Source organism: Mycteria americana, chromosome 2, assembly GCF_035582795.1.
Source record: "Mycteria americana isolate JAX WOST 10 ecotype Jacksonville Zoo and Gardens chromosome 2, USCA_MyAme_1.0, whole genome shotgun sequence".
Taxonomy (NCBI): Eukaryota; Metazoa; Chordata; class Aves; order Ciconiiformes; family Ciconiidae; genus Mycteria; species Mycteria americana.
The window spans coordinates 8,270,963-8,296,808 of NC_134366.1; the positions used below are offsets into that span (position 1 = coordinate 8,270,963).

Below are 25,846 nucleotides of genomic sequence, written 5' to 3' on the forward strand. Positions count from 1 at the left end.
AAACGGCTGCCAAGTACTTGGAACTTGGTGGAAGTTTTGGTCTCTCTGAACAGATTTTTGTAATTTTAGCACCATTAATTAAGAGTCATTTTCAAAGATTTCCTTTTGAAACTTTGAAGTCTGCCAGAGTCTTACCACAGTAAGATTGTGAAGATTCTTTCAAAATGCATTTGTCTGCTTATGTTAAATATTCTCACTGGATATATTAAGTGCAGGTGCAGACTATGCTGCCTGCCACAATACCCAGCCACACACAGTGCAGGTATACAAACAACCAAATGATTGAGTACTAAACTTCTTACTAAAAAAATTGGTTTTGTACCCAGCAAGTACAGTCTGCATAGAACGATCATAAAAAGCTCTAACAACTGCTTTTATTCATTGTTAATTCAGTTCGGATAATCAAAAAACAATGTGAATATTCAACTCTTACCTATTATATCAATTTAAGAGACACTAAATCCTGCTCACACGACATTGTTTTGAGAGGTTTCCCGATCTTACCTCTATGAAAATGCATCCGCCAACTCAGAACACCTCATGCTTGCTCATCAAATAAAGCTCAGTATCTTTTGTCTCAAATCAGTTTTACTCATGTCTTTAGACCTAATAGCAAACACAAGTCTTCCCATACATTACATGCAAAATAACTCAATTCATTCTTACACTTCTGAAATATTTCTGATCCCACCAATATCACAAAAAAATTCCACCTGTCTGTCCCTCAGATGGGCATTACAGGATTCCCTGAGAAAGGCATCCGTCCTCCGATTTCACCTGAGCTTCTGTTTACAACAGGCGATGAACAACCTATGGCAACTGTACCGGTGTATTTCCCTACTGCTTTCCCCAACATGTATGTAAGCTTAAACTCGAAGGATCAGGACATGAAAGGAACGGCAGTACCCGAAGTGATATAAATAGCCTGCTTTTATGCAAGATGCTGACCTAGAACACATTAGGTAGAATTTTCTTAATAATACCCAAATTAATTGATGGCATGTAAGAAAACTAGTTCTTGCATGTTAACTACAGTTTGTCATTACCAATCTAAAATGGATTTAGACAAGAAAAAAAAAAAACACAACAGAAATGAATGTCATATCACCACATATCTTTTCCATCTGTTAGCACCCTTAGTGCTCCTTATAAAGAAATGCATTTTTATTTCAGATAATGTCAACAAGTATTACGAAATATTTTTCTTTCAATAAAACTGCTAAACCTAAGAAAGCCAAAGGGAAAAACACAAGATCTGTTTGCTAATTAAAAATCCATTAAAACTTATTCAGAAGGCTTGGAAAACCTCAGAAGAATAAAAATAGACCTGAAAAGAAAATGGGCAATGGAATCAGATGGGTGTCAGTGTAAATTTATAATTCACATGAATTGTTTTTCTTTTACCAAAATTATTTTCAAACTAGCAGTAAATCCTAAAAGCCAGATCATGGAAACTATTTTTATACCAGAGTAAATAAAACTCCGGAAATACTATTGTGAAATATAAGCAACAATACAAGTAGCATAATAAGCAACGCTCCGAAGCACAGTCACAACTAATACGAGTCTTCAAACACGTTTAAAAGCTTCTGTATAAACAGACCTATCAATCTCTAGGGGCATAGATAAGGCAGAAATGCTGCATTCTGCTAAAGAAAACTGTCCAACACTTTTTCCACCCCGAAGAGGATTATTCTAACCTGGAGACACAAATTTGCCTTCTGACAATTACAGATAGGTTACAAATAGCCCCGAATAATTGTAAAAGAGAACTTCCAATCTTCTGTTCAAAGAACTGTTAAATTATCATCTTTATTTGGGACAATGATCATTGCTGTACACCAATGTTATCAAAATTTCACCTCTTTTTATTTGAGACCACTGCAAACCATACCTAAGCTACTTTCTCCATTTTTCTCCATGCCAGACTTCTGTCCATTAAGATTAAATATATAAATTCACAGTATTGTTTTTAAAACTGTTATTCTCTCATTTCTTTAATACGCCCTTAAAGAAAAACCTGAAAAAAGGTAGGTTAATAAATAGATGGGTTTTCCAGCACTTGCTGCTAGAGGAGTTCTACTACCTGATCATTTCCTTCACACCCCCCAGCACCAGATGAGATCAGGCTGTGACAGAAGTGCTACCACGAGAATGATCTACTGCTCAGCCTACATCATACGATACAGGTCAGAGTTATAAACAAAACTATATCTGTGTCACACGATAGGGGCATGTATCCAGTGAACCTTGTTACAGCAACTACTACAATGGAAGTCATCCAAGAGGACCAACTGATACCTCCAGGTCAAGTTCCTTTGAGGCCATCATCCAAGGACACACAAGTAGCAAGCTTACTCCGTTTACTGCACTGCAAGTTGCAAAAGATCCTCAAGTTCTGTGACTTCTCTCCAGTTCCACAGTTATCCTCAGTTTAGACAGGCGAAGAAATGTGTTTTTAAGGTTACAGGATTACCTTGAAAATTACAGAATTTAGTAGAATAAATTAATTCTCAAAATTTATGTTCAGTATGGAGAAAAATGTCAAAATGTTCAAGAATCAAACACGCTAACCTGAAGATGTAGAAATAACGGTAAAACAAAAGTTAAGAATTAACACGGATTGAACTTATACCCAGCAAAACACAGCTATTTTCATCCAGATCAGTCATCCTATTTTGTTCATTGGAGGTCTACGAACATTTGTGCTGGAAGCAGCAAGGGAGAAGAGCAGTGATAGGGAAGAGTAGCTAGAGGAGGAGGAGAGGGAACAATGCGAGTGAAGGTTCTTTTGGGGACGGTGTAAGCGATGCTGTCTTAAAGGATTTGGAAATACAATCCAAATCACTTGCTTTGCAACTTTTTTCAGAAGCCACCAGAAAAACAAGTAACAAAGATTATCAGAAATGATACTGAAGCTGATTTATAATGGGACTATTTGTATATTTACCTAATCTTTTCTGAGCATAGACCTTCTGGAATGACAGCTTCTTAGATATTTATACTTTTATTTCAGCTTGCTTTTTACATATACACATATGTTTCTAATTAACATTTGCAGCATGAAAGCTCAGTTCTACTCACCAGACCACACAGCCTCAGAAATTATCTTAAATCAAACCTCTCAGAAGTACTTTCAGGTATTAAAAGCTGGCAGAGCAGCTCTGTAACAGCTATACTTTCAACCGCTTGTGAAGACAACACTGCTGCTAGGTGTAACTTACAGCAGCCCTAAGGCTACTCAGATTTACCCAAGTACTGCCTTGGTATCCTGACAGGACAGAACAGGGGCTAGTTCACAGTTTGTCCACACATAAATTTCAGCAGTAAAACCATTAGGTTTTGTTGCAGTATTATTTCTGCATAACTGATTTTTTCTTTTGGTCTATTTTTGCACAATGAAATTTCTCCTTAAAGCACCTGAAAGTCTTCATGATGACAAAAGGATTACAATTGAGGTATACTGTGTCCTCAGAATCTTAGAAATCATTTCTATTTTCCAAACAATGTATTAAAGATCACATCTGAAAAGAATCTTCGACCACAAAGATGTTCAACATTTATTACACCATCCATGAAAAAGCTGCTAAAGAGAGTGCTATCAAAACAGAAGTCCGACTGCTCACAGACTCATGGGATACAATGCCAGAATCATTATCCACACGAGTCTAATATCCATAAATATCACTCAATAACCATAATTGATTGAAACCCATCTTTCAGAAAGGCACTCACTTTGCCATACCCTTTGTTGTTTGTTCCTCCTTATGAATTTGTGCTCATTTCCTATGTGAGCTTCTCTGGTTTCAGTTTTCAACCACTGGCTGTTGTTGTACCCTTTTCCCCTTACATTAGGGAACCCTTAAGAACTCAGTATTTTCTCTGCTGGAGATATTATCCACTGTAATCAAGGTACTACTTAGTTTTAGGGTTTGGATTCCCCACCCTCCCATAACCTAACAGACTGAGTACCTTTACCTTTCTCACCAAAGGAATTTTCTCCAAGCTTTCTACAATCTTTGGTCTGCTTCACGACTCTCTGCCAACATTTCAGTCTTTCAATTGCGGACATCTGAATCACATTAAAATAGCAGCAGCCAATCTCACAATCTCTACGATAAACAGAGCTTCAGGACACAGCCACAAACATCCCACACTAAATCGCTTTCCAGAAATGGTCCTTTCCAGACTGTAGCCCCATCCCTACACCTCTACTTGGTGACACCATCCCTCTCCTTATTCTGAAGAACATTTTGTTTAACTGTGCTTAATCCAAATCCCACTTTTGCCTCTTCCCTATGCTCATGCATGTCATTCCACATACAGATTTCAACAGCAGTAATTGTTATTGACTAATACCAGTCAATATTGCTGGAGAACCACCCAAAAAACCCAAAGCAAGGCAACGACAGTTCCCAAAGACAACAAAGTGCTTTGTCAGCCAGCCCTTAACCCAATTACTGCAGGTTTTATTCCACTGAATAATTCAAATGAATAGTTTTAATCAGAATATAAAATACCGTTAGGCCCAGCACCTTTTAAAGGAATCCATTTACATTACAACTTTATAGAAAACTATGGATTAAAGGATCACATCAGGTGACTCAGTATCTACATCAAAGGCAACTTTTAAAACTCACATAGTAGGTAAAAGATTGGATGAAAAGGAAGTGAAGGTGTAAGAACAAACCACCAAACTTAGGAGTTCCTGCCTCTAAAGAACGTAGTAAATATATTTATTTCCAAAATAAAAATAAAAAGTTAGAAGCCATCAATTCTCCACACCTCTTCATTTTTGCATATTTAGCCATTGAGGCATGTACTACAGCCATTCCAACAGCAAGGGACTTGCTCTCCCAAAAAGCCACGCCTTCCACATCCTCTTGATTTCAGTGAGAACCACGGGATTTCACCGTCTCACAGAATTGAGCAGCATGTCCTTCAATATACTTTGTAGCGTAATAAAATATTCTATTGAAATTACACGATCTAAAAAACAATGACTTTATTGCTTCTTACAACTTTTTCACTGTAAAATTCAACTCCAAGGTAGTAATTGGCAGGGACAAAATTATGTAGCAATTAGGGCATGACAGCAAAAGCAAACAAGAACTGAAAATGGGTTCGACACTTCTGGTAACAAGCAGGTAATTATCACAGCAGCTTGAAAGGGGCATAATCAACCAAACTGACATCATCCCTCCCACATAATAAAATGTGAAATCCCTTTACGCACAGTGTAGCTCTTACACACAGCTGGTAAATCCTGCTAGTCTAGTCTCCATGTCTGTGTCTGCAGAGCAGCTGAGGTTACATTTGGGACACTCCAACAGTGGATAATTTTTTTTATTTATTTAGGATGATGATAACTATTACATATTTTCACCTGTTGTAGACTACAGAGATTATGCCTAGAAAACGGTATTTTATGAAAATGCCTTCTCTTCTCTCAGTATAACTTTGTTTTCAAAGTTCCTAGAATACAGAAAAAAATCTCTGCCTAAAAGGCACAGTTACCGTTACACCTCCGCCTACAAGATAAAATAGGTTTAATATTTTTAATATAAAAATAGAAAGTTGCTAGTTTTAAAGATACTAAACTCTTAACTACTAGATTTTACCAACACTTCCCCCCCCCCCCCCCCCCGACACATTTTACTTAAACTTAGGTGTGAGCACTAACTGTTGTCTCAAAGCAGCACTATCCCATGGACACGCTTGTTGTTTGTATCAACACGAAGTCTAGCTGTATCACAACTGGTAATGCATTCATCTTCATAACATATTTGAGGTAATTAAAATACGATCTGTAAAAAAACATTCATTTAGCTGCTGTCCCCTTTCAGCGTTATTTTATTGCAAGATTCTCACTCTCATCAGTGCAGTGTTTGGAAAACCCATCAGCCCTGACTGACTCAATAGTGGTCATTTTATCTGTTAGAGGAGATTGGGGGGGAACCTCCTTCTTTTTCTATATTTTGTATATTCCTAACCTATGTTCCTTTCCATTTCCTCTCTCCCTGTGTTGACAAATCCATTTACCTCCATACTGTCTGTCAATACCATTAGCTTGCTGCTTCCGCCTTCTTCCAGCTCATTAGCAGCAAGGCTGAACCCAACACTTATCCCTACAGTCTGCCGTTAACCATTTCTATCCAGCTCCAATTTTTTAGATGGGTTTCGTTCCTTGTTTCTTGGATACAAGCAATTTCAAACATACTGGAATTGTGGCTCAATTCGTATTGATTTTTCAAGTGAAATTTCCACAAAACATTTACAGAGTACCTGTACTTATCATTTTTTAAACTGTGCTGCAACTATTATAAGTAAAATACATGAATTATTAACACTTACTTTCTTATCTTTAAAAGCTCAGCACTAACACATCACAACATGAATTCTTTAGACACCTGTTATCTTGAGCAATCTATTTTTTTTTTGCACAAAATTCTCACAAAGATAAACCAAAGCTGAATTTCTGGACTTCAAACTTTTCAAAAGTACTAAGGTAATTTTGAGTAACATTATTAATTTCAAAACTTAAATTTCCTGAGTGTGTAGCGTAGACATGGCATGCCTCGATGTGTGGAAGGTTTAGTTTACTCAAGTAAAACAGATGTAGGCACAACAGGACCTATTTGACTGCTGACTATATGTTACTGACATGATAAAGATGTCAATACTATACCAAATCTTGTCTTTTTCTGCATATCTGAAGCATTTAAAATCTTAAATTACTTACAAATGTTAAAACTGTACAAGATCTAAAATTTTATCAAGAATCCTGTTAACTAGAAAAAAAATTGTAAAAGCACAAGTTTACCAATATAAAACTATACCATAGAAAGTGAAAGGAAACATTGACCTCAAAGCTAAAAAAGGTAAAGACTAACTAAAAACAAAAAAAAAAGGCTCCAAAACTTAAAAAAATCCAAAACATTTTATTTTTAAACCAACTGCCATCGAAGAGCTCTCTTCCTCTTAAGCACATTGCTTCTGTGAACGCTATGATTCTATTGTGAGAATGTACAAATACAAAAAATAGCTTTATACATAACACTTCAAAAAGCCAGCATCGGTCAAAGCAAAACTAACAGGACTTGGAAAACGGTCAAATATTCACCTGAAGTAACACATAAGTCACACATACCCTTTACAAACTGAGGTTATACTGTCACAAGCGAGTTCGCAGCCAGGTTCTCCACGCAGGCATTGCTAACAGTTGCACTGGCAGAGGAACAGGGCTGAGCAGCTGCAATAAAAGGCGACTGCTTAAGTCACTGCTGCCAGCAGAACAGATCTCTGGAATCGTGGCCTTAAATGCCCTGTAAATATAAAGCTAACGAGAAAGTTTCCATTACTAACAAAACACGGGTACGTAAATTACCAGGGAACAGTTCCTCAGAAGCAATGAGGTGGGAAACCTTCAATAACCTTCACCACCTTTTCTTCTCCATGTATCTTTGTTCTGTTTCAATGACTGATTGCATTAGAAATACCTTTTTACTGCAAACTTAAGAAAGTTATAATGGCATCTGGTCCCTGCAGCATTCAGCATATTGTAAAATGGATAATCTAGTATTCTTTAATTCTCAAGACTCGGGAGAAAATCTAAGCTACCCAGAAATTTCAGGTGCCAATGTTCTGTCCTACAAGCTGCAAAACAAGCACACAAAAATCACCTCGTAGAGGAACAAATAGTGGTTTTCTTCTTTGCATCTGGATTCTACAGTAAAGGTAACATTGTTCGTTCAGTGTCCCCAAGGGAAACTTTCTTCATCTGAAAAGCTGGAAATAATGTTTTGTTGGAGGAAATACAGTATTTTGAAGTACAGCTCCTCCAAGTAAGAGCTCCGAGAAGATGCCAGGTAAAGGTAAAATTAATAGTAAATAAAAATTTTACCTCCCCTAGATACAGGCACATCCCAACACCTTATTTTCTTATATTCAATTCTGTGGCCCAATTTGCAGATATGTTGAGGGTTTACTTCTTCCAAAAATGAAACCAAAAGTTGAGGTTTAGCTTCCCGTGGAAAATAAGAAAAAAACCCAGGGCTTCAGTCTCACTAGACACACCCCATATTAGCACAATCCAACATTTATTGTAGAATAACACTAAGCTGGTAACACACAGCATAAGAAGTTCAACTTAAAGAACAAAAAAACACAGAAAAAGTGTGCTACCATTAAAAAACATTGTTTAGCAATGCCACTGAACTAATTCTAAGCTTAAATTAAAACCTATCACCAAATATCAACTTTATTAGCTAAATAAGTTTCTGTTGTTTCACTTTCAAATTAAATGAAAGAACTGTTTAATTGCTTAGCGTTGGATGTGCACAGTAAAATAAAACATGCTAATACAAATATATGAGTCCAAGAGCCGGATCCAAAACTATCACACTTGCATGTGCAGCATTGAATAATTAACTTATGTACTTTTTCAAGGACTGTCTGAAAGCCCTTTTGTCTTTTATGCTTTCTGTTACCAGCATTATTTTGAGAATTAGGATTAAAAGCCTATATAATTCTAAATTATTATGAAAGCACTTTTTTTTTTCCTGGATGAAAAACTACAAATTCTGAAGACTTCTTCATGAACTCTTCTTCTGAAGAATTCTGTTATTTTTTTCAAGTTTCCTCGGCCACAAATTTCACATTCAGGTTCATTCAAAAGAAATCACAAACATTAAAACTGTTACATTTAATACTTAATAAATACAGATATATCCTCACTACTATGAGGTGTGCAAGAATCCACCAATGGCTTTGATTTTTTAAATTAATTACAGCATGCTTTAGAAAATGTACTGCTGAAGAATTAATCAGGGTGGAAAAAAAACCTGAAAATTTTCATACATTCCTGAAAATCTCAGATAAAAATAAGTTTGCTACCCTATTTCACCAGCTGCAAAATTCAATCTCTGCTGCTTTGCACGCACTTGAACATTATATGAACCGGGTTTCGCATCATTAGGAAAAACCATGGGCAAAATACAATGCTGGTCTGTTACTTATGAACATCTTAAACACTAAGAAATGTTTCTGCTTCTTTTTATCAAGCAGTTGCTCTGAGTGAGGATAGCAACTCCTGATGTTCTTAACACAAATAAGAAAACACTTTAATTTCATAGGATATTTGTTTCTTAAGAGACGCAACAGAAACCACCAAGGCCAACCAGTTCTTCTACATGACAACTGCATCAAAAGAAAACGTACTTAAAATAAGTGCAATTCAGATAAGCAGCTACTACAGGTTTACAACAGGGATCCTGTTTCAATAAAGCAAAATGAGTTCCAGTATTCTCCTACAATCAGATTTTTAATACTTGCATTAAAGCTAAGGGAAACAGTCAAGCTCCTATTACACACTTTTAAAAACAAATGTATAAAAGAAGTACGTCTGAAGCCTCATCTTAAAAAGATTAACAGCCAACAAACTACTTAGAAATTTTCGTTCTATTATTCAGGAAGATCTAAGAATACCAAAATATTTTTAAAACAATAATGGAAAGTCAAGATTTAAGCCACATTAGAAAACCCTCCCCTAAAGCTTCCAGTTATTGCAATACTTCTTAAGGCAGAGTTTCATGACAAAAATACTTTTTTTGTGCAGCAGAGACATACAAAAGGATTCTTCGGGATGCCAAACACTTTCAGAACTCTCCAGTGATGACTCATCCTGTTATGTATACAAAGCTTTCATTAGAAAAAAAAAAAAAAAAAGTCAGTTGGCTTCATTACAGATCCTCAGTTAGCAATCTTCAACTGTTATTTCTTGTACAAAGTATTCTAAACACTCTGCAATAAAGTATTCTGGTATGCTAATTTTGGGGAGGAAAACGTGCAACTTAACTTGAATGGCCTTTCTTACACAAAGAGTTTCTACTCCAGTTCACAAAGTGCTCCAAGATGGCCTCAAATACAATTTTTAGCTAGAAAGAAATTCTTTGTTACTCCATGGCAGTTCCTTGCCAGTTGCGCTGATCAACTATTTTGCCAAAACAAGAAAAATAAGTCTTTCAAAATGAGTCTTGATGAGTGTAACAAAAAGAATCACTTCTAAAAAAAGGGGGGGGAGGGGACAGGGGGGAGTTTAAGTGCTCCTGAAAATTTTGAAAGCATTCCTTCTGGCTGTCTCCTTAGAAGCATCATTTGAATCCCCCCCCAAATAAATTCATTGAGGTAATCTGTTGTTCTTCAACAGAATTGCAATAAACTAAAAACTGCCACATAGGTGCAAATAATTGTAATGAACTGTATTACTATACTGGCAAGTACTTGCCAGTGAGACAGCTTTCTTTTTTATATATATAACTTCCTTGAAACATGGTATGTTTTTTTTTTAATTGGCTGTTGTTTGCTTTACTTATACACATGAATGTTTCCAAAATGTACTAGAAACCAGAAGCTTCCCAGAGCACTACATACAGTACAAGCCTCCTGCACTTTGCTCCATCAAGTGTTGGATCTGGTCCTTCCAGACCAGGCTTGCATGTCAAGAGGATTGTTTTTTTCATGCCTGTTCATCTTCTACCTGCAAGCAGAAGGCCGTCATGTATAAACCCAGGTAACAGCAGCTGTGGAGCTTTAAATCAAGCATTTACCTTCTGAAACTCAAGATTCACAGGCAGCTAGTCTGGAGTTAGCAACCCTTCCACAGTATCGTCTGGCCAAATTCAAACAAACAAGCAAGATACAAATAATTTCCTTTATTTTCAATCCCTCCAGCCACTCACTTCTCTAATAATTCAGTTCCTAATGTTGATCCTTTTCTAAATATAGCCACACATGCATAAGAAGCGAGCCTCAGTGCCAGCTACGCAATTTCTCTTTCCCACTGGGGACGCACTTTCCAGCATCTCAGATGTTTTCAGAACAGACGCCTCCCCCACCACTGCCACATATACATTTTATTTTATTTCTTATAAACGCCTCTTACCCACAGTAGTTACAAGTGCCAAATCATCTGATTTCACAGAGTGTCAAAAGAAAAAGACAGATCTAAGAACTTATATAGCATTCTCTCTCCCTTTTTCTTCTGCAACATGTTGATTTGGAAATAATACTCTTCATTTGCTCAAATTCCAACAACCACAAGCAGTCAGCTGTCCCTCTCCTGTCATTTATGCTGATCATAGGACTTGATGTCCTATGTTTCCAGTAAGTTTATGCTTTCCATAGGTACTGTCAAGGCTACCTGATCAAAGATACAAATTAAATTTGTGGATTCGTGCTATGAGTCTTTGAGCTTGAAGCATACCGATTTCCATGTTTCACAAAAAATAAACCTAAAGAACAGCCCATTTTTTTTCTACTCCCAGACAAGAGAAGAAGGCTTGTCTTAGAATGCATAACTAAATCCTTTAGAATTTTTTAATTTAGTCGTAAGTTTTTATTATTCTTTCGTTATTTATGTGCTACCATAGGTGGTCATGGCAAATTACCAACATAATTTGCACTGGTTCTCCAACTGTAAGACTAGCTTATTAATTAAACACACACACACACAAAAACGAGGCAACAGTCTGTGGTAGTTAAAAAGCAGAGGTATAGGAAAATAAGACACCCCCAGTCAACAACAGGAGCTTCGTATTTCATATTTGTCTTTAGAAGACTATGTTTTAAATGAAAGCAGACAACATTTTCATTCACTCGCATTCAATCATCAGTCGATGTAAGAGGAGAGATGAATAACGGAAAGCCAGCTGAAGGCAGTGCATCTTCAGGCAGAGGTTTGACGAGGCGGGGGTTTAGGGTGGTGAACAATCAGCTTCACAAACAAGAGAGGCATTTCAAAACACACAGCACAAACATAACGGACGGTCCAGCGCAAGTGTGGGCTTGGCTCCATCTAACAAACAAAAGGGGATACTTTAATCGTATTTTAATGAGGGTTTGCACGTGACCTGATCCATTAGATACTGAAATGCTACTGCAGTGACCATACAGCCACCTTGGCATTTGGTGGCTACTGCTCAAACTGGCCACTACAGTACCCTTGAGGAAGGAAAAATAAATAAATAAAGCTGCTGCAGCAGCAGCTTTGGTTGATAACACCATTAGTACACTGGGGGTTTTAAAGATCTGTAGATCCACAGACATCAGCATGATCAAGCGTGAAACCTAAACTCACCAATAACCAGTTCTATCAGGAATAATTAAGTCCATTTATGGTAGATAGAAAACAGGTTCATCATCCAGTTACAAATACTATTTAACTAATAGAATGACTCAAAACCTAAGCTATGTAATATAGACATTTAACATCAGAAAACAAGATCCCATGATTCCTTAAGGCTGCAAGAAGTGAAAAAATGTAGTGCCCTAAGAACGACAAGAAAACTTGCTAACAGTCCTGACATCCTCCTTTTGGAGTACGTTTGTCTCTTAAGACCTTCAAAAGCAGTCCTGTTACACACACACTTTTTTCAGTTTAAATAAAATTTCACTGCTGTAACCTGCTGCTCTCAACTAGGTCATTGGTATGTGCGCACCTCTGAGAAGTATACAGTCGTTTTTTTCCACACATACATTTTCATGCATCTTGATAATTATAATCACAATTCACATTGAAAAAGTGATCACAGAGTCAGCATTTACTGTCTCTTCCAACACATACTACATGGCACTGAAGCAGTAGGTAGAAGGTTCAAGAAAATCCCAAGAAAAGGCGGCTGTTCTTCTCACGATATGCAGTTAAACTGTGGTACTCCATGCTGAGCATGTTGAAAGTTCACGTGATCGAAGAGAGGCTAGACACATTCAAAGGAGATGTCTAATGGTCAGCAGATCTAATGCAGAGATACCATCCTTGACTCCAGAAATCCCACAATTCTTTCCCAACCTTCTGTAATTAGTGGTTCAGGGAAGTACCATTACAAAATTACCCTTTCCTTATTTTCCTTCCTAGGCATCTGCTATTAACCATTGCAGGAAACATGACGATGGGACATCCAGATCTCTGACCTGACCCAGTATAGCTGCTGTGGTGAAATAGGTTAATTTCCCCATATTATCTTACAAACAGACTCTGAACCAAGGGCTAGGAAAACAAAGCTCATCACATTGCCCAAATTACTGTCACACCTAAAGACTGATCTTTAACAACACTAACCTTCATTTCCAGCCTTGCATTCAACATCCTGAACTGTGAATAGTGAACATGCAATTAGGTAGCCTTTAATGGTTTATAAAAGTTTCATTCCTCTAAAAGACTTGTTCCTGATTTCTGACATCCAGAGACACTAATGCAGGCTTACAGAGAATCAGTTCTGTATGCTGGGAAGCGGGGGGCCGGGGGGAGGAAAAGGAAAGGAAATGTCTGAGCATCCTATACACCTTCCCATTCAGTAGATTGCTTATTAGGATCTTTGCCCATATTGTATTGAAAAGATTATAGTAAGTGCTTATTGCTTAGTCAGGCGGTCATTATCTGCTACAGTAAAAAAAATAACCTCAAGAACACAAAGCTTCATGTCATACAACCATGCCTTTCAACAAGATGCTTTCACTGTCAAAAAACACCTACTTTTCTTGTATTTAAGCAACACTAAGCTCTTCTGGCAGCTCAATGGATTCTCTTAAGTCACCAAATTCCTTGCACAGCCTCAGAAATAACCTAAGCATCATGTGTCGTGTCATTGAAGAAAGTCAGGTGACATTGTGCTGCTATCTTCTAATTTGAAATACTATCCAATCCTAGTGTACCAGCATTCTAACCTTACTTTTTGTAGGGAATTTATGATTTTTTGCTTCTTATAGTCAGTTAAAAGACTAGAGAGAGAGATTTGTGGGAGTTTATTTTGCCCCCTGCCCTGGATCAAGTAATATAGTTAAGTAACAAAAAAGCTCCTGGACACAAAAGCTCTTATTTGAATACTATGCAGATTCCCCAATCTTCAAAGTTAAAGCTCCGAACCTATCTGAGTAGACAGGTAGACATTGCTTGTAGAAAGGGCTGAGGGAAAGTTCGCAAGATGGTTGTCTCCTGGGGAAAAGAGATGGAGTAAGAGGCAAGTTATATCTCTGGAAGACAAAGAGTTGAGCTTTAGGGCACAGGTGCAGGGAAGATATTAGAGTATGATTGTATTTTGTCATTTATTAATTTGTCAGGCTCATGACTTTAACCATCCCACAAGTCCTGATTTTCAGTACCCAGGGTCATCTTTTTGATGAAATTTGGCATGCATCTTTGAATGCCAGGACCATAGAGTTAAGGACGGAGTTTTATGAGAAACAGTTGGTGTTCACTGACTGCGGGCAAGTTCATCCTCATACCTAGAAGTTGCTTAATTTCCTCCAACCACTTTCCATAAGGATGTAGTGAACGTTCATGAGGAAATCTAGTAAAACACAAAGTGTATTACGCAGAATCCTATGATCTGGGCGATTCTGTCTTGGAGTGCATGTATGGGGTGGTCATGGAGCTCTGTTGGCAAATTTCACTTTTGCTGCTCAGGTACAATCTGGGTACAGGAAGATCTGCAGAAAGTTTGCTTCTGACGAGTTTAGCAGGCTTAGGAGGCTGTTGGAAGGACTGGAGAGGAGATTCCAGGAGAAAGTATTTCAAGACAGATCTTCTTTCAGTATAGGTTGCAACCACTGAAGAGATTCTGCAAATTGATTTTGGATTCCAGATGTAGAAGGCACTTCCTGGACTGACACGAAGTGTTTATGGGGCAGCTGGACACTTTGTGAAAAAACAGCACATACTTCCTTATGTGTGCCTAAAAGGCTCATCTGTTTTACGCAGTTACAACAGTTTTACATAAGATGCAATCACTCCCCCCCATCCGTGCTTCTCTTATAGCCTTAAGAGACATAACACCACCACCACCACTGCTTTTCCACTCGTAACTATACCACTACGACACATCTTTCAAATTCCTCACAAATAATTTCACGCTCAGAGGATGCTACAGAACACTCAGAAAAAGTTACCTTTACAACCTGCTGAAAAGACCAAAACCATCATTGGCTTTTCTATTACAAAGGAGATCTAAAAGACAGCCGTCCCCAGAAAAAGTCTCCTACTCTTCACAAATCTACATTACTTACCAGGAGAGCCAACTAAGTAGGCTCTTCTTTATCTGCTTCCTGGCCTGAAACTTCTGGCACAGGAGATGGTGAAAAGTACAAGAATAGGATGTGGAGTTCTATGTGCAAAACTATTCAGCCCTACATCGCTCTGATAAAATTTAACACATAATATCAGTACTTATGATGCTGCTGAGTGCTTGATGAAACTATGTATCAGACAGTAGGCTGGGTCTCAGAGGCATCAAATACATGTCTAGCTCAGGGAGAATACAATCAAATAAACCAGTCCTCACTGAGCAGCCCAGAAGTGCCCTTCATTTTTTTTAACTCTACACACAACAGGACTGTGATTCTTGTCAGTATCTGGAAGCAGCGGGAGTAAAACATGACTAATTGGCCAGTAAAAGAGTAATACAGAAATCAAGAACAAGTTTATGCAATTTATAATTGTCATGATTTCAGCTTAGCACTGTTTCACAGAATCTAAGTTGACACGAAACTAGTCTCATGTTTTCTTGAAATTTGAAGAATGAAAAACTATTCTGCAATGACTGGTTTATTCTTTCTAAAGCATCCTGTTCCCCACACTTTTTCATCATGCAGAGCAGCAATCGGTTAGCACTATTCAAAAGAGTAGATACAGAACGGACTGGACTATCAAATTCTTACTCATACTGATGACCGTTTACTCTCATGACTATTTTATTTCAATGGAAAACTTTCTATTGACTTCAGTTGTCTTTGAAACAGAATTGTGTACCTTAGAGAATACCCTATCATCCTGATTAATAATTAAATGAATCCATACAGTACTTATTCACTGACAGTTCTTTATTCGGAGGTCCAGAGGCATCAATAATGAAAACTCCTCCATAGTACTAGTGAAGCTGTCAGCAGCAGACATTGAAGATTAGGCAGACATACGAAAAGAAACAAATATATAAATATAATATAGGATTGTTTACATATGAACTGTATGTAGGTCTATCAATGATCAGGAGAACTACCTCCCCCTAACCTTCATTTCTCCCAGATATCACCAGAGGAAACAGTAGCAAACAATCTTCATCAACAGGGGTGATGGCAGCAGATGTCACAACTGGCAACAGCAATTTCTGGCTATACACCACAGTTCAGAAACTCTGACTTTCCGGTAACGTACTAAACAGAAGTCAACCGATTTCAAAACATCCCCAAGGGAGGCAATAGAACTGCCTAAAATAGTTGCTATTCACCGATTCAGCTCTAGGATTCCAAAACTTTTGATGGAAAAGTGACATAACCATCTCAGTAACTGGACCACGGCCATCAAGACAGATTCAATAGCTATGGGCATTTCTGAAAAATGGAAGAGAGAAAATAATTAACTTACAAACTCCTCATATCTAAACATTCTGCATCATTCTAGGTGGATTTTACTACCTGAAGACAAATATACCGAAGGAAAAAAAAAGATAGATATAATTATGTTACATTTTGTAGACTAATACATAAGCTAAACAAAGTATACAGGCCAGACTCCTCTCCCCAGCCCAGTTTCAAGAATTTGTTCATGGAAGACTGTACCCTGATCCACACAAACCACCTCAGAAATCTTCCAGGCTTCTTCACCATCACCCTCTTCTCCCAAGAACTAGACTGCAAATTATAATAGTTGTTACTTCCGGAACTGCGTAACACTGTCTTTATATCGTTCTTTAAACTGTTTATTTTTCTTTAATTAAAAATCTTGGCTTCCTTTAACAAGGCAAAACCAGAAGATGACAAGGGACAAACGGAAAGGAAAAGATGGTTAAATGCACTTGAAAAGAAAGACTGCTCACAGGCAAGCTATTGCACCAAGATGGATTAAGGTGAAAGAAAAAGACTGAAGTCTATGCTTCTTAGCCTCAATCTCCCCATCTGTCTTAAAAATTACGTTCCTGTAGCTCTGGATTCCCCATTTCTGATCACTGCAAACCCACGATTCTTCCAAAAGCACTCTACCTTGCTTTTGTACCCATTGTTATGTGCAATCAGTCTCCTACTAACATATCATAAAGCCAACATGAAATTTTTCAAACGAGCAAAGTCTGTCAAAGGTTAAAAGACTACTTACTGTGCAATCCAGACCTCCATTTTATGACCGTTCTGAACATATAATGAATGACTTCTGCCATGACTATGACTAAAGCTTTTGTACACAAGGCAAGGCAAGGCTGACATGGCAGTGACAACACCTAGCACACCTTCTATTATTTGGCCTAGACCAAGTAACCTTTGAGAAGACTGGAAAATATTCTGAACTCATTCCCTCATCGCTCTCCTTGACTGCCATCAGTATCTGTTTGCTTGTTAAACTCATTCTCAACGGTGCCACAAAACTGTGCTGTCAAAATCTCCCAACTCAAGTGGAAGTGCAAGATGACTAAAATAAAGCTCCAACCTTAGTCCTTCTCATTGCTCCAGATACGCCGTCCTTGTGTAGTCCCATCCCTTCCCCCCGCCCCATTCTCTTTGTTCTGCCAATTATATCATCTCCTTTCACCCTGGTCCTCACGCTTGGAAAAAGCCTTCAAATTCCATCAAACTCAATATCCTCACAAGTAATTTGATTCAAAGAAGGTAGATTTCTGCAGAACTATAAGAGTAAGTAAGAATTCCGCTTGGGGTTTTCTGAATTCTGGAAAAAAACACAGCGCTCTCTCCTCCTGGTCTAATCCCATCTCAAACAGATCCCCCATGGAATGATTATTCCACAACTGCCCACTTCAGAGTTTGTCACGTTTTTCTCTATGGCATCTGATGTTAGACACTAACAGGGGGCAAGAGTATAATTTAGATCATAAGCTGGTTGGGGCAGAAACCTAACTATAAACCAGGCAGTAATACCCTGCTCTCACATTCAGTTCTTCCTAAACAGAGTCTTACAAAAGCAATCTACATTCTCTTTTTACAGCACTGGGGCATTTGGGGCACGAAAATTAGAAACAAGGATAATAAAGGGAAAAAAAAAAAAGAAAAAAAGAAGGGAAAAAAAAAAGAAAAGAGAAAGGGAGAGCTCGAGTAACTACAACATGGAAGTGTTTGTGGTTAGGAGGAAAACTCACTGAGTTCTATCTAAAACAAAGAATTCACCTCTGAAACAGGATTATACCCAAGAACTGCAAGTCCTGACTGAACAAACAAATAAATACACAAGCAGACTCTTCTTCCATCCCTTAATCTTCTATGAGTGTCTAATTAAGTAATGTTACTCAAGTATTTACCTTTCAATGCTTGGTAACCAGGATGAAAACATGGGTCCAAGTAGCCAATGTGAAATCTTCTATTTTTTAGCTGTATTACAAAAGCATCATCAGCACAAACCACACTTACTGTGTTAACATTTCACCAGCGAATACAGACAAGAGGGAGACTTCACCGAAGAGACAGGCAGAAATGCAATGCGCTATGACTAACTTTCAACAGATCTTATGGAGGAGTCAAATATCCTCCATATGTGCACTATCATCTATACTTATGCCTGGCATTGGACCTCAACTTTGAGATGAAAATAAATCTTAACAAGGTCACATATAATTATGATCCATTTTTTAAATCAAAGATATTTCCAAAGGAAAAAGCTTAACTGTGACATTTTGCCAGTCATTTTGATATGCATCTATATCTAAGATGTTAGGGAAAAAATCTGTAAAGACCACTCAGTCAAAGACGCATCTGTTTGCTGAATACGTTCCACATCAGATTACCAAACACAAAGATTTGAACACTCTTAAACAGAAGGCGTTTACCTATTCCCAATACTACATGACTGCTTCTCCATCATACCGCTTTCCCTACCGAATTTCTATGACGTCTCCTGGTTCACCTGAGCCGTCCCAGAGAGCACCACTGCGGCACAGCAAACGCCATGAATCGCAAGAAGACATCTGATATCTGTGATATCACATGCTGGGCTACTGCCAGTGAACCACAACATGCCAAAGGGATTTCACAGAGGAAAGACAGAATTATAAAAGACTAGCTAAAGGCCCACTGTCAACTGGTTTTTAATACTTTCTGAAAGCACACTACCTCCTAGAGTTTCCAGAAGCTTTAGTAATTACTAAAATGGGAATGGCCCAAATAAAACAAAAAAGTATCTTTCAGCTCATTTAGAGTGTGCTTTTGACAACACTCCAGAGCCACTTTCCCTTCTTCTGGGGCTGCATATTTTATACTAAATGGTATAAAAGTATATACTATTCTACACTAAGAGTTTTCTATCCACACTGTAAGAACAGGAAAACAGAGCTGCAAAGCCATAAGGTTTGAGAGCAGTGATGATAGAAGAATACTTTTACCATTATTTTTAAACAGCCGACTACATTTCAGGCTGGAAATACCCTGTAAAGCACAGGCTGAAAGGTCCTTTTAGCCTGAAACAAAAGCAGAAATCATTACATGGCTGCTTTTCATTTTTGCTCAGCCGTTTACCTTTAAGAGATCATTTTCAGGCAAGTCCAATGAACAGTCACATTAAGAAAGCGTACATGATGCAACTACTTTTTACTGGCATATTATGTAAATGACAATAATGCCACCCCTTGCCTTCCCCCCCCCCCAAAAAAAACCTCTCAAAAGAACATTTTGCCAAAACTCTGCAGGAGTTTCTGTTTGAGAAAGAATAATACAGAAGGGGGGGGGGGGGGGGGGGGGATATAAGTCAACTGAGTACACAGTCTGACAAATTAATTATACCAAAATTCAGTAACAATTCCTACAGAAAAAGAATTAAGAGTATTTTGCCCTAAAAGCATCTAGATTTAACACTGACAGAATATTACGTACTACTTTGCACAGAGCAGATACAACATAAGAAGAGTAGAGTCATAAAACAGTTTACAAAGATGACCTGCAAGTGAGGCAAGCAATTAAAAACCACAGATACTCAAACTCCAAGTATATTATCAAAAGAAAGGACATTTACAATGAAGTAGTAAAGGAAGCATACACCAAATACTTTAAAAATAAATGTACAGTAGTCATTAGTGAAATTAATGAATGGCTAGCATAGATGCAGCAATCACATCAGCACTGAGAAAAGTGTATCTTGCCTCCTGCCTCCGTTTGTCTTATAAGTAGATGGTTAAAATATTTGCACTAAACAGTCTGGGAGCTGCAGGTTTTTTTCTGTAGCAGGTGTATTTTATTGTGCAGAACATCAAACACAACATACTAACATCACCATGACGTACAAAAAGCACAAAGACCCCTACATGTAAGCTCCAGCTCAATAACTGTGTTTACTTCAACACATAGTATTTTACATAGTCACTGAGAATCTTTAAATGTCTGCCTATTTGTTTCAGTTTTGCAACAGGAGTATTAACCCACTACTGCTTTATTTCTTCAGATGCAAAAAAACCCCAAATATTTTCATACTGATCTTCAGTTCTTTCAAGAACTCGAACTATGTCAAATAATGCTATTCTACAAAACAGCAAAGTTAAATAGTAAAACTAAAGTTACTCAGGAACATTTTTCAATTATGTAATGAATCTGGTTTCAGTATTAACTAATGATTCACTGGCGAATATCTAATATTTAGTATCCAGAATTAGGTACATGACTGAAACAGATTTTTAGAAAAATACAAAACACCATACAGATTAGCTGGCTCGTATTTTTAAAGCATAGGTTGTTTCGGTTTGTTTTTTTTTTTAAATCAACCTGCTACAAAGTAATCCCACTGAAAAAAAGGGATAGCCATCCTCTCATTTTGTCCAGATCAAAAAACAAGAACAAACTAAGACTTTTTTTTGCCTTTACAGTTCGTATCAAGTTTGCTAAAGACAGCCAGTTACATAACACTTACTTTGACTTACGACCTATTTGCTCACTGCTCATACAAAAATCATCATATATGATGGTCTGAGCATCCATTACGCGCTGGGAACACAGTGTATTTTAAAAAGTGCTTTTTTTCTTTCTTTTAATTTAGAACCATAGATAAAGGCAGCTGGGAGGATCATCTAAAATTAACACCATACAGGTACACTTTGAAATCATGCAAAATTAAAACGGCACTCTTTTAAAAAATAGCGTGTACAGAATACTTCCAAATATTTAGGAAAAATTAATGCTATCTCATTTTCCATCACTCCAGAATTCACACCAGGAAATGAAAGTGCTAAAAAAAAAGGGAAAGGGGGAAAAAAAAAAAAAAAAAGAGAGTTGTGCTATAGCTAACCATATAAAGTCATAATTTTAAAAGAATATGTGTGTGTGTCCGTGCAGGCACACGTGTGTGTGTATAGGTGTACACACAGAGAGAAGGAATGGCCAGATGACTGGCTGCGGAGCCCAGGTCAGCCCCGAGCTGGGCTTTTGTGTTTGTTGTTTCTCCCACCCCCACCCTCTTTTTTTTTTTTTTTTTTTTTTTAAAATGGTCGAGGATTATCTAGTGAGCGTGCAACTTAAACCGATACATCCACGTCTATATTCGGGTAGGGGTTTTTTGACAAAACGGCGTAAAATTCCCTCTCCCGAGTGTCAGCGGCGCCCGAGTCCCCCCGCCAAGTTTCTCGCTCGCCCCGGTCCCGGCGGCAGGTCCCCCCGCCGCGCTGCCCCCAGCACCCCCTCCCCCGGGCATCACCCCGCAGACCGCCGCACACAGCTCCGTGCCCGCTGTCACAGTTTGCCCTTTAATACAAAGAAGTTGAACGACAGCCGTACTCACCCCCGGCGAATTGGTTTTGCGCGACATAGCCCAGCCCCGCGGAACCTCTCACAAATCCCCTCTGGAAAATGGAGGGGCTGGCATCGGTGCCCGCCCGTACGATCCGGAGGAAAGAGAAGTTATTTACATGTTACGGCCCGAGCCCAGCGCCGTGCGGAGACACCGACTGCTCAGCACTCCCCGCGATCAGCCATATTACTCTCCCAGACCCGCCGCTCGGTAGGAGCGCTTCCCAGGCCACTGCCCCGGGGCCTCGGCGCGGCCGGGCGGGCGCGGCGCAGGCGGCTCTAGAGGGCCCCCATGGCGGCGCCGCCGGGGGAGCGATCCGCCACAGCCCCGATCGCCTCGGAACTTCGGCTCCGGGATCCTCCCCGAACCAGGCTGGAGCCGGCGGCGGAGGAGGGCGGAGGGGGAGGGGAGCGGAGGGGAAGGGGAGGGGAAAGGGAAAAAAAAAAAAAAAAAAAAAAAAAAAAAAAAAGAGAGAGGAAAAAAAAAAGAGCCGAGCGAGAGAAAGTAGATCCGACGCAGCCGGGCGCCGCCAATGTGCGGACCGGAGTCCTGCGGCAGGAGCCGGGGCCGCCGCGCCGACTGCGCTAGCGAGGCAGAGCGGCGGCGGCCGGAGGCGCAGCGCCCCCGCCGGAGGCTCCCACCGCCCGGGCCCCCGCCCCGCACCCCCGGCGCGGCGGGGACGCTGCGGCGCTGGCGCCGGAGGGGGCCGGGGGCCGCCGCGGGCGGGCGCGGCGGGGAGCGGAGCGGAGGGGCCCGAGGCCCCGCACGTCCCGGCAAGCTGCGGCGGGCGAGCCCGGGAGCCGGCCCCGGCGGCACGCGGTCTGTCCTGCCGCAAGCCCCTGTCCTAGGAACACCTTCCGAGCCAGGCGGGCGGCAGCTGTCCCCCGTTTCCTTCTCCTTCCCTGCCTCCCTTCCCCCAACGCCTGCACCTTCCCAGTTAACAAAGCAGCGCAACTGAAAAGTTACGGAACGTTTCCATAGATGCCGGCCGCTTCCCCGGCGGACCCTCCTCGGCTGTTTGGGGCTCCTCGGGAAAAAGAGAATTTCAGCCTTAAAGATCAAGGTGTGACTTCGGGGACTGCCCCCCCCCCCCCCCCCCCCGCCGCCTCTCTCCCCCTTTTTAACATTTTTCAGGCTGCTCTACACTTCTCCAAAATCAATCTGGAACAGAGGAGCTAAGAAAGCAAGCTTGACAAATGTCCGTCTACAAACAGCTCTTTCCTAACCCTTCAAATGGTCCCTGCCAATTTTCATTTTCTTCTACAGGGAGAAAAACAAATCAAGACAACATTACGCAACTATCATCTCACTTGTATTGATAGATACTTGCAAACCAATCGGTCTGCCAATTTAAGTAGTAACACAACTACCTTTGTTCAACTTCCCTTCACGCAAAACCCCTGAAACAGCTGTTGTGTAATGGTTGGCTTCTGTCAATCTTTTATAAGTTTTCTTAAAATTTGCTTAAATATCAGACATCTGCAAGACACAGGGTGACATGTTGACAACAATACTCTAACTTACCTGCCAAACAAAAATAAGACCGTGTGTTATGTCTGTTTTCTCACTCATCCGATTTTTTTTTGTTGTTTTTTAATCAAATCCTCTTCTGTTACACTGAGCTGCAGCTGGACAGACTGAGCACCCCCTTTTGCGGACAAACAAATAAGTTCAGTGTTGCCTTATCAGTACTGGTTAGAGAAATTCCCAATAAATGCACTCAGGAACTCAAAAAGACCATTTCACCTCTAAGACTGAACAAAACAAACCCCAAACCCCACACTGATTCACACAGCACAATCTACCCAGGTCGAGGGAGTGGACCAACGCTGCCTATCATTACATTTTCAATTGAAACACGCTCCCGGTGCCTGGCCTACAGGAAAGTTTTTTATCAAACCAATTCTCCAGAGATTAAGATAAAATTTTAAAAAGAAAGCACTCACCTGAAAAAATCTCCACGTGTTTACTCTGAAACAAGTAACTATTGTATAAGAGCTATTGTGCCATGTTAGTACAGGTACGGACACACAAATGTATTTAGCTACATGGAGCTATCAAGCTACCGCTTATCAGCACACCTCTGGTAACCACGCGTATTAGCGCACTTAGTCTGCTGCAATGAGAAGGTTCAATATGTCAGTCTAAACCTTGGGGAAGATGGTAAATGTCAATATTTTATTCTGCAGTAAGGGTTGGTTACTTTGGGCCAACCAACAAATGGGGAATTGCTAAACCACTACCGAGACATTAATCAATTTGCCTGTTCCCTTTAGCACTCGTAGCCCTTTAGGTTTAACCAGGACAAACCCCTCTTGGACACACCGTATAAACATTTTTCTAACCAGTCATTCTGAGATTAGCTAAAATAGGCTCCTCTTAAATCAAAGAAGATACTCAACGGTGGAGCGATGCTGTGTATTTTCCAAATTGTATTAAATAAAATGAGATTCTGTGTTTATACTTAGCAGGTTAAGCAAGGCTAGAGCACCAAGTTTATTGTATGCCAGCTATCCCATAACTGCCTATTTATATAAGTGTCCGCTACAACACTGGTGCGGTACCATCTAAGATGATACCCCTGCAGTGTAACTGATGCACCATGAATTCACAAAGTTGTTCATGCTGCTATACCTTAAACCTGTAGATATTTTCAAACATGTTACACTCCATAAAAAAATGCATGTTTTAACATACCAGGTAATGGGTCACCTGACAAGTTTAAGTACGTTAGCACAAACAAGACAAGTTGCAATTTAATAATAGCTGGTTAAAATAATGATAATAAATTACCCTCAGTACTTTTCCCTGCTGTTCACGTGACCCAAGATGCAAGCTAACAGGTATGAAGTCATATTTGCTGGCCTTGCTCTTCCCGAGAGCTTCGAACATGGAGCTCCATTTTTTCTCAACGTGCAAGATGCGAGATTTAGTTCTTTTACTGTAAAAGCACATTAACTGCCATAAAAATCTTAGTAAGGACAGAACTGTAATTCTACTACAGCACAGTCAGACATGGTCCAACACCAGTCATGTTGACTAATTACTACTTTGCCATACGAACTGCCCATAAATTGCCTTCAGCAGGATTATACAATGAGCTAAAGGAACAACTTGGGGTAGGGTTTCACCTTAGGCAGCAATTCTAAGTGAAGCTGATCCCACCCCGTGCCTCTGATTCCCAGCCTCTGAACTGTACCCGTTCAGCTGTATGTTGGATCATGCTGTGAACCAGATGAGGGGACTGATCCGGCTACAGGGTAACCCAGCAAGAAGCAGCGGGGCCGGACACTGAAAAAAGGCAAAGCAATTTCGTCTGCATTGATTGCCTGCCCTGACTCACACGTCTCCACAAACATGTTTCACCATGATGGCAAGGCAGAAACTGTTTAAGCCAACACTTCTGCCAAGAAAATGTACATGGGAAAAATGGGATCAGTCATTTCTCCTAAGACAGACTTTTTTTTTGTAAGCAACAGAAGCGATGGATTTAATGATTAAGATAAAAAACTTATGTCTATACATATGTTGGACTGTTTTCTTCCAAACTCAAACTGATTAACTCAAGGATACAACTCTCTTGAGATAATCAAGACACATTTAGCAAAGCATGCCTTATCTGTTTATGATAGGCCCTATTTACAATTCCTAACTTTTGGAGAATGTTACTTCACAGCAACCAAGAGAAACTCAGGCATAGATACGTCACCACTTCCCATATATTCCAATCTAAATTTCAGGTACAATACATATACAACTAAGGGAGGGCAGATTTAGACTGGATTTAAGAAAGAAATTTTTTACAATGAGGGTGGTGAAGCACTGGAACAGGTTGCCCAGAGAGGTAGTGGAGGCCTCATCCCTGGAAACATTCAAGGTCAGGTTGGACGGGGCTCTGAGCAACCTCATCTAGTCAAAGATGACCCTGCTCTTGCAGGGGGGTTGGACTAGATGACCTGTAAAGGTCCCTTCCAATCCAAAGCATTCTATGATTCTAAGAGACAGCGGCTTCACAACAGAAGTATTAATTGGTTGCAATAGCTAGGTCATACACATTTGATTTGGTACTTCATTGATTTTAAAACATACAAA

The 25,846-nt window shown here is 39.6% G+C and overlaps 1 protein-coding gene across 14 annotated transcripts in view; it reads right to left on the reverse strand.

Annotated features, from left to right (window-relative positions):
* KMT2C (lysine methyltransferase 2C) overlaps positions 1-25,846 on the reverse strand; it is a 203,421-nt gene that overhangs the window by 162,521 nt on the left and 15,054 nt on the right. The window contains exon 1 of one of the 14 annotated variants that reach the window (XM_075492366.1): positions 21,746-22,138. The exons of the other annotated variants lie outside the window; for them this stretch is intronic. The gene's annotated coding sequence lies outside the window, so the exon portion shown is untranslated. Of the gene's footprint in view, positions 1-21,745; positions 22,139-25,846 lie in introns of those variants that run through there. 14 annotated transcript variants of the gene reach the window in all.